The sequence below is a fragment of the Mesoplodon densirostris genome, chromosome 1 (assembly GCF_025265405.1).
Source record: "Mesoplodon densirostris isolate mMesDen1 chromosome 1, mMesDen1 primary haplotype, whole genome shotgun sequence".
Classification (NCBI taxonomy): domain Eukaryota; kingdom Metazoa; phylum Chordata; class Mammalia; order Artiodactyla; family Ziphiidae; genus Mesoplodon; species Mesoplodon densirostris.
In genome coordinates, this window is record NC_082661.1 from 209,638,743 (window position 1) to 209,648,933 (window position 10,191).

General features: G+C 42.6%; 1 pseudogene; it reads left to right on the forward strand.

The window, feature by feature from the left end:
- Window positions 1–4,971: 4,971 nt before the first annotated feature.
- Window positions 4,972–9,804, forward strand: LOC132488996 (uncharacterized; annotated as a pseudogene).
- Window positions 9,805–10,191: the final 387 nt, after the last annotated feature.

Genomic DNA, 10,191 nt, shown 5'->3' on the forward strand with positions numbered 1-10,191 from the left:
TTTGTATTCTCTGTCTTATAAACATACTACACTTACAGAAGTAGAAAACAAGAAGCCACAGTAAACAGACATTCGAATTCGTGCTGACATGAAGATTGGGAAGCATAACTGGAGTCCGTAAAGTGTTTTCCATGCTCCATATTGTTTTAGTTTAAAATGGGTTTGGCTGAAAGAAAGAGTAAGAGCAAAATTGCAGTTACTTTAACTAGATGATAATGTCTCTCTCTCACACATAAAGGAAGCCTGGGGGTAGGAAGTTCCCTCCTGACATAACTCCCTGGTGTCCTGGACCCAGGCCACACTGTCTTGGTTCCCTCCCATCTCCTATGGCAGCTCCCATGTCCGGCACTGACCCAGCTGGCCCATCTTCCACTATCATCTATGCATGCCTGTCAGCAAGAAGAAGCAAGAGGGCACACCTCTGTCTTTTAAGAGCGCTCCCAGAACCTACACTCACCACTTCCCTTTGGCCAGAATTTAGTCCACGGACATACCCAAAGGAAAGCTGGGAAATGTCATAGTTATTCTGGGAGGCATGTGCGGAGCAAAAACTTTGGGTTTTGTTCCTAAAGGAAGAGGGGTACAACCAGCAGTGTCTGCCAGACACGTAGACTCCTAACCATGCATTCACTACGGGGCTGGTACTCATTAAATCAGGGAATATTTGAGCTAGAAGGAATGTTAAGAGAGCATCTGATTTACTGATGCTTAACCAGAACTGAATATCAGAAAGGCACCTCATACTTGGGGCCCATCACAAACCCAGCAATTACGCATTTCTGGGTGTCCCACCTGGCCATGTGTCTTTAAACAAGACCTCCTACCCCGCCCTCCCCATTTTTCTAGCTTTCTTCTCTGGTTAAGAAGGATTCACCAACTATTCATATTTCAGATGTGACAAGAGAGACCCACAAATGTTTAGTGAGTTTCTCAGGGGCTCAGTTAATTAGCAGAAGAGCCAAAACTAGAGCACAGACTCCCCGTTGCAAGTTCCTGCCCCCTCTCTGCACTCCCATGACTCCCCAGTTATGATCTATGGACACGGAGAATCAGAAGACTGGGCCAGTCATAGAAATTTACCTTTCCTTTACACTTCTGTATTCCGTTTTTCATAAGTTCCTTTTTCTTCAGTTCTATTCCTCCTATATGTGAGGTCTACTTTCCAAGCTAAAGCAATTCCTCCATTTGAATACTGTTCACTAACAGAACTAGACCCAGCTGCCCAAGAATTCTCATCAAAGAACACCCTTGCTTCCCTTCGTGACCACCAGGTCGGTGCCAAGCACAATTTTGCATGAAAGTACAAAATGTATACACTTTCCTAAATGTGGTAAGACCCAGGAGTAAAACCTACCTTCATTAAAATTGCAGGGCGATTTTAATCTCCTTTCTGGCACAAGCAGAGAATTGCAGGAGCCACAAAAATAAACTTAAGAGAGGCAGATTTAATTTCACATGTGTATTTAAAATCTAATAGACTTAACTATGGGTAATGGAGAATCTAAATCTGAATGGGACTCAGCTCCTATGTCAGGGAGCTGATTGTCTCATGGAGGATTCAGTTGTATAACCAGAGCAGACCCAGTGAATGGGCTACCAGAGTTTTCAACTAAGGAGGATGGGGTCAGAACAGAAGCTCTTCCTTGTGGGTATTGCGATGGGCTTCACGGAAGAGGTGGCCACCCTGATGCAGGTGATATTGACAGAGTAGGGTGGGTGGGGTGCATTCCAACTAAGAAAACAGCTTAAGGAAAATTACCTGACCGAAAAAAATGAAATGTATAAGAGGAAAAATCAGCTATAGTTTGGAATGTACCTTAAGTCCAACAAGGAATTGAACAAAACTGATCATTGGCCAGAATCTTCTCAAGTCCTTCAGAGGTCAGAAGACGAACAAAGCATTTTAACAGGGAGTCTCTTAAACTTAAGAGATGGGTGCCTCTGACCTCAGCCTCCCACGTGAGAGCAAAGGCTCTCAAGCTCTAACTTGCACATAAGTCACGTAGAGATTTTATGAAAAAGTAGACTACTGTTCAGTAGGTCTGGGTGGGACCTGAGATTCTGCATTTCTAAGAAGCTTCCAGGTGACGACCATGGTCTAGAAGACGAGCCCAGCCACAGATGTGACACTTGCAGGCCCCAGGGGGCCAAGCTCATCTGTGTGCAGCAGGGGAGGCGGGAGCTTGGCTACGTGGCTGGGCGTCCACGTTCCGTCCCGTAAGCAAGGCCCTACAGGACACGGGGCAGACCCAGAGCTGGAGGGCAGGGCCTCAGCCTCCAGCACAGCGCAGTCTTGCCTCAGGTCCTAACGTGTCAGGAGTGGGTGGATTAAGGTTTAAGAAAATATTTTATATGTTTAGAAGAGTTGAGAGTCATTCTTATTTTTTTAGGGAAGAAATTGTATTTAATTAGATTAATTAATTCATCATTTTAAGTTGAAGTATAGTTGATTTACAATGTTGTGTTAGTTTTAGGTGTACAGCACAGTGATTCATATATATATATTCTTCTTCAGATTCTTTTCCATTATAGGTTATTACAAAATATTGAGTATAGTTCCCTGTGCTATAGAGTAGGTCCTTAGTGGTTATGAGAGTCACTCTTTAAACATCAGAATCTTGGAGTGTACAGTGAAGGGAGGCCGAGTGGCTCCGCGAGCTCCTCTCTCTCCACTTTCCCATAGAGAAGCCCTGACTGGCCGCTGAGGGCGAGCCACACACACGCCCTCGCGCCTGGCGAACCCGTGCGGTCAGTATCATAGGACACAGGCTTTGCTGCAGTTCATCTTTCTCCCTGTGTACTTTCCGTTTGCCTTCCTGGAATTCTGCTGCATCACAGAAGCTGGAAGTTCCGATGTTCCATTGAACTCACGATGGAAAGTCTTGACTTGACCGGTCAGAGTAATGAAAGGCAGTCATAGAAATAAAGGTTATTCCGCAGAAGGAGAAGGAGCTGGAAAACGACCAAAACGAAAGTGCCTTCAGTGGCATCCATTGCTAGCAAAGAAACTTCTTGACTTTTCAGAAGAGGAAGAAGAGGAAGACGAAGAGGAGGATATTGATAAGGTTCAACTTCTTGGGGCCGCGGGTCTAGAGCAAGATGGTGAAACTGAAGATGATGAATCACCAGAACAGCGAGCCCGGAGACCAATGAATGCATTTCTCTTATTTTGCAAACGTCATCGCTCTCTTGTACGTCAGGAACACAGGAACAGGCTTGATAACCGAGGTGCTACCAAGATACTAGCTGATTGGTGGGCTGTTCTCGATCCAAAGGAAAAGCAGAAATACACAGACATGGCCAAGGAGTATAAACATGCATTTATGAAAGCAAATCCTGGCTACAAATGGTGTGCTACCACAAACAAGCCTGTGAAATCCCCAACATCCACTGTCAATCCACGGGAGAAACTATGGGCCTTCCCATCTGACTCTTCAAGAGCCTTGCCAAGCCCCAAGAAAACAAAGCCTGAAGAAATGCCTCAGCTTAACTTTGGGCTGGCTGATCCTACTCAAATGGGAGGCCTGAGCATGCTGCTTTTAGCTGGAGAACATGTTCTTGGTACACCAGAGATATCCTCTGGCACTTGCAGGCCTGATGTTTCAGAATCCTCTGAATTGCGTCAGGAGTCACCATTATTTCAGTTTGCCGAGATATCTTCAGGTACCTCCCACCCTGATGTTCCGTCAAAACAATGTCAAGCATCAGCCTTGTTTCAGTTTGCAGAGATCTGTTCGAAGACTTCACAGTTGGGCGGTGCTGAACCTGTAAAACGCTGTGGAGAGTCTGCACTCTTTCAACTGGCAGAGATGTGCCTGGCATCAGAGGGGGTGAAAATGGAAGAATCAAAGCTAATAAAAGCCAAAGAATCAGATGGCGGAAGAATTCAAGAACTGGAGAAGGGCAAGGAAGAAAGAGAAATGAAAATGGAGAAAATAGATGAAGCCAGGTTCCAGAAAGAAGCAGAATTTGAAAAATCAGCTAAGGAAAATGTAAGAGATTCTAAGGAATTAAGAAATTTTGAGGAGCTGCGAATGGATGATATAATGGGTATAAAAATGGAAGCTCCTAAAGCAATTAAAAAGGAAGAATTAGAGGAAGATCAAAAATGTAGTCACTTCCCTGATTTTTCTTACTCTGGCAGTAGCAAGATAATAATAAGCGATGTTCCCAGTAGGAAGGATCACATGTGCCATCCTCATGGCATTAGGATCATCGAGATTCCCACAGCGTTAAGCAAACCAGAAAAGCTAAAAAAGGAAAAGAAGAAAACCAAAATGGATCGACAGGGAAATGATAAATCCACACCCAAGAAGACTTGCAAAAAGAGGAAGTCCTCGGAATCTGATATCGAGAGTGTCATGTACACCATTGAAGCTGTTGCAAAGGGAGACTGGGGCATCGAGAAGCTTGGAGATTCCCCTCGCAAGCAGGTCCATACATCCTCGAGTGGCAAGGGAAGCATTTTGGATGCCAAGCCACCAAAGAAGAAAGTGAAATCAAGAGAGAAGAAAATGTCAAAGGAGAAATCCTCAGACACCACCCAAGAGTCAAGACCTCAAGATTTTATCAGTATTTCTGCCAGCAAGAACATTTCTGGTGAGGTCCCAGAGGGTATAAAAGCAGAACCTTTGACCCCTACGGAGGATGCATTACCACCCAGTCCATCGGGACAGGCCAAGCCTGAGGACAGTGAGTGTCACAGAAAAATAGAGACTTGTGGCTCCCGGAAATCTGAGAGGTCTTGCAAAGGTGCTCTTTATAAAACCCTGGTGTCTGAGGGTATGCTCACCTCTCTGCGAGCTAATGTTGGCAGAGGGAAACGAAGGTCAGGAAAAGGAAAGTCCTCTGATCATGAAGAGTGTTGGCATGAAGAAAGCTGGACATTTCACCAGAGTGGGACCAGTGGAAGCAAGAAGTTCAAGAAGACAAAGCCAAAGGAAGACTCTCTCCTTGGCTCAGCAAAGTTGGATGAAGAATTTGAAAAGAAATTCAACAGCCTCCCTCAGTATAGTCCTGTTACATTTGACCAGAAATGTGTACCTGTCCCAAGAAAAAAGAAGAAGACCGGACATATGTCCTCAGAACCGACCCAAACCAGCAAAGGTCCTTTCCAGTCTCAGAAAAAGAACTTATTCCACAAAATTGTCAGCAAATACAAGCACAAAAAGGAGAAGCCTAATGTTCCGGAAAAAGGAAGTGGGGATAAATGGTCAAACAAGCAACTCTTCTTGGCTGCCATTCACCCTACAGAAGCCATATTTTCAGAAGACAGAAACACCACAGAGCCTGCTTATAAGGTTACAAATGCCCCATCCATTCCCAACACTCCAGAGCCAACAAGGGCGCAAGAACCCTTGGTGGGCAGTCAAAAGAGAAAAGCAAGGAAAACCAAGATCACACACCTTGTCAGGACAGCAGATGGCCGGGTATCACCAGCAGGAGGTACTTTGGATGACAAACCAAATGAACACCTGCAGAGGAGTCTTGTTAAGGTGACCGAGACAGGCTGCAATGACGAATGCTCACACAACTGAGAGGCCACGGAGACGCGGAGCAGCACCCCGGAGATGCCCGCCGTGTCTGCGTTCTTCAGCCTCGCTGTGCCGGCCGAAGTGGCTGCCATGGAACATGCATAGAAGTCAGAGATCAACTCCGCTCCCCCATGATGGACAGCCAAAAGAAATGCCCCCGACTCCTGTACTTATTTCTTGCGCTGACCAGTGAAGCGCCCTTTAATTGTAAAACATTGTGCTTTACCTACTACCCTAGCCTTGTCTTTATTGAGAGATGCTAGTGAGTCCATGTGGTGGCAAATAGAGACAGCAAACAAGTGCTTGTTGCCCTACACGGCCCAGATTCACTTGAAGCAGAAGTTGGCACCCTGGGCCAGTTTGTTCTTTCAGAACCCAGAGTCTTTGAGGGTGATGTTGTCTGTCTGATAATGAGCAGAAATGGGATGATCCTAGAGCTTTGCTTTCTATGGAAGGCTTTTGATGGTAATAGGTGGTAACTTGGTAAAAGGCTGCCTTTACTGTAGCTCATCCAGCATCTCTTTTACCAACCAGAGAGTGTGAAACTAGTTTCACATATTACCTAGTTATTCTTTCAAAACAAAAACAAAAAGCAAAAAAACAAATATTGACACACTGCACTAGTTATTATTAGATATTCTTAGTCTTTTTTGTACATGGAGGTTTATGTTCTAAGATGGTTTATATAATAGGCTATACCCACATTTACATTGTAGAATAATATTAAAAAGCCTCTTCCAGAGACTCCCAAACAGCACGGGCAGGCAGATGTACCGCTGTTAGCGGTGTATGCTCGGCCTTGTGGTCCATATATTCTGCACTTTTATATTTGCCACCAGAGTGGTAGTTTGCTGGCACAAAGAGAAAGAGAGAGAAGAAGAAAAATTACAGTTCTTACAAGCAGAATTTTTTTCTTAGCCTTGAGTGACCAAGAAGAATTTGCTTGGGTCCAATTGTGGCGAATATTTTCCCAGACAGGGGAAGAGTCCAGCAGATTACAGATTACTGATGTTTTCATGCCTTGAGGATTCTTTTATTTTTACACAAGGGTCTGAGTGACCAATGGATCGTTCATACAGACAAAAAAAGAAAAATAGTATTCAGAAGTGACCTTAGGATTACTTCACTATTCAGAACACATTGAAGACACACTCACTTTGTGTGGTCTTTGAGCTACAGCCCTTTTACATCCATCCCAGACAGACTGGACGGGTAGCAATTGCTATGCACAGCCTAATTGGCACTGCAGGTTTTTAGAGCCATTTTGAGTTTTTGTGGTTACGGACGTATTGATGAGGGAGGTGTGCCTGACCAGAGTGGGACTCGCAGTTATAGATCCACCTGCAAGTTTCCTGTTTCCTTTTCATGTTTTGTTGCTTTTGAACATAAAACCAACCATACATATGCCAGTGCAACTGGATTAACTGGCTTAGAACATTCAACATATTGACTCCATCACCTGACGTTCACAGTATCTTGTTTCTTAGCAACAGATGCAAAGTGATAAATCAAAATTAGTCTTCGGCTACAGATTTTACAGGGTATTTGTTCCATAGCACAAAGTATTTCCCCACTCTTGCATCACAGCACAAACTACCAACTTTTAAGTATTGGATTCCAGCAATAATTTTTACTGGTTTTCAAACTGGCGGAATTTTGATAGTGTTAGTTCAAGTTTGAAAGTTTTGAATTAGATCTCTAAATGGTGACAGTTTACAAGGTTTTATCTAGCTATCTTATTTATACTTGACTGAATTGTAATGATGATTTTTTTTCTCATCGTAATTTGACCTAATAGCCATACCAAAAAATGACTCTATTAGTACTGACTAGGTTTAGCTTTTCACGGTTGTAGATGTTACTTCAGTTTCGGTGCTGGAAAATATGTACAACATACTAACAGAATTGAAAAAGAACAGAGAGATTTGGGCTTTTTTTTTTTTCAAAGCAGGTAAAGAGGGCATCAGGGCATTGGAACGGTGTCCTCAAAAACGCATATTCCTTGTGGGCATGGAGGAAGAAGGAATTAGTAAGCAAGGTTAATCAGAGGCAGAAGCTTAGCCCCATTCACACAGAAATAAATCAGGTGAGCAACCCCAGATTTTAGCATGATATTTTTACTACGATGCTGTTGTATTAATATTTTCTAAATTTCGAAACACAAAGTGAATGTTTGAAAATTGCTGGGTCCCAGTGTTGGTGGCTGTTGGAGTTTCTGGACCACTTGCTAGCAGTGATTTAAAAATTATAATTAGCTAAAATCCAAAAAAAAAAAAATAAAATCAACAACAAAAGTTGTTTGGTGCAGAACATGCACCTTGACAATGGCACTAACTTGTTATTCTCTAGAACATGTTAGAATAGGTCTATTTTTGCCAGTGCCCTCTCCTCCAGTCCTCTGATTACATTTCACTAGAGTTCCTTAACAGAGTGCTGTATATTCATGGGACCTTTCTTAAAAAGAAGCAAAACAAAAGATGACTTTTTTCTATGTGATTAATATATCTTACTTGATCTGCTTTTCCTAAACCTCAGTGGCTTTTCCCTTAGACAGGGGTCGGGGTGGAGGGCAACCTACTGGATACGACTGTTTTCAGGTACTTTAGAAAAAAAAACCCCACCTTTTTGTAGACATGCTTAATTTTTAAGCGGTTAGGCACTGAGAGTAGCAGAAATCCTGCAAAGCTCTATAGTCTTTTAGACACTCACCTTGTCATTTCTCTGAGTAATGTCTTGATTTCAAAAATAGTGCTTTTCTCATGCCCTGAATCCACTGGAGAGGGGTGTTGGTATTTTCAGGTAACAACATTTGTGAGCACAAATACTGCAGACCAACATGTAGTACCCTCCCCCATTTATCATTTTCATTTCACTTCTCTCATTCTTTTTTATTTTAGAAAATCATATTGCTATGGTGTGTACCTTAATCTGCCAGCAAACACCATCTACACTAACATTTGTCCCACAAGCATCCTCAAGAGAAAAAGTTGTTGCACCTTATATATATTTCAAGCAAACCAAAATATGATGCTCTTCTGCCTTTGTTTTATTCTAAATTGTTGTATCATATCTTTCTGAAACCATTCTGAATCTAGTTGAAATTCTCAATATTTATGCTTTTACCTTAATTTCTAGATTCAAACCTGTATATAAATCTTTGGAACAAAATTGTCCTAGCCCTTCTCTGTGTTGCTGGAAGTGGATGATTTAGTCTCAGATGGAGACACAGTACTGTTCCAGTTTTCTTTAGCCTTTTATTTATTTAGTTATTCTGTGTATTTTCCTATGTAATTTTGAAGTGTGTAGAGTATACTATAGTTACTGAAGCTGCAGCTCCAAGAAGCTGAGTGAAAGAGAGAAAATACTGTAAGACGCCCTTCTTAAGTGTTTATTTGTTTGGATAACTGTAATGAGGCCAGGAAAAGGCAAAAGGTCCCACAGCCACTTTGAAGACACAGGTTCTTATCCCCAAACTAGGTTAGGTCCCAGATTTTAGATGAAAATGGTGAATTCTTTAAAGCCCTCTTTTTTAAAAGGATATATCATACCATTGTAATTCTGACAGTCTTTTCCCCCCCGAAAATTTATTTATTTAATTCCGTCAGATGAGCTTTCTACCAGTGCCCCCTCAAAGCCATGCTCAACTCATTCCCACGTTATCACTGTTATTATAGTTCCTGCCATTCAAACTGCTGCCGAGAAAAAAAGTGATCGAACACTGTGAACAAAATGAAGCATCTGAACGGGTCTGGTTATTTAGAATCCAACTTGTGTAATCCCTGTCACTCTCTTATCAAGTCAGATGCTACTCTGCCTGAGTCATAGAAAATTTTGTTTGCACTCTGTAGTCCTTGGCTCATCCTCTGGAAATGTTTGCACCTATGTAAAATCTCAAGCAGATTATAAATCGATACAGCACTAGGAGTAAGCTGAAAACTGAATGACATGTTTTGTTTATACAGTTCCGGGGGAGGGATGGGGAATATCAAGTAGCTCTGTTCCAAGTTTGGCATTTGGCATTAATGTGAAGCAGTGGGACCATGCTGCCTGTTAAACTACTGTATGAATCCTAAGTGTTCTGGAGACCAGCAGCTGGAGGCTGGAGGCCAGCATCCATACAGCAAAGGGGAAGCATCGCCGCTTCTTGGGGGAAAAGGAAGGAAGTCGTGCAAGGCCTGGAGTCATCATTTGTAAAGGGGAAGTCGGGGTGTACATGATGCTGTGAGAAGGTTCACCTTTGATTGCACTGCTCCACAGAGCCCTCAGATAAGGCCAGTCCTAATGGGCTACCTCGGCTTTAACGGTTAATTCCAGTAAGTCCTGTTTCAAAGGTTTGTCTTTTTTTGCTTCTACCGTCAGGGCCACTGTTTTCCACTGCAGTGTTTTGACTTCCCAAACCACCTTCTCCAGAGAGAACAATGTATTGCTGAAAATGGGCAGTAGAAGCAAATGCTCTTATTACATTTGACCTATAAAGTATTCAGAGTGACTGTTAGGTGGGAATTAAAATTTAGCTTTCCCCACATAGGATCTTGTTTTGCACCTTATAAAGAGTGTACTAATTGTTAATTAGGGGTTGCTTTTATTTAGACAAGCATTCCCAAAGAATTAGATTTGGATTTTGTGTTTCTTTGAGTTTGGGGATTTTTTATTTTAC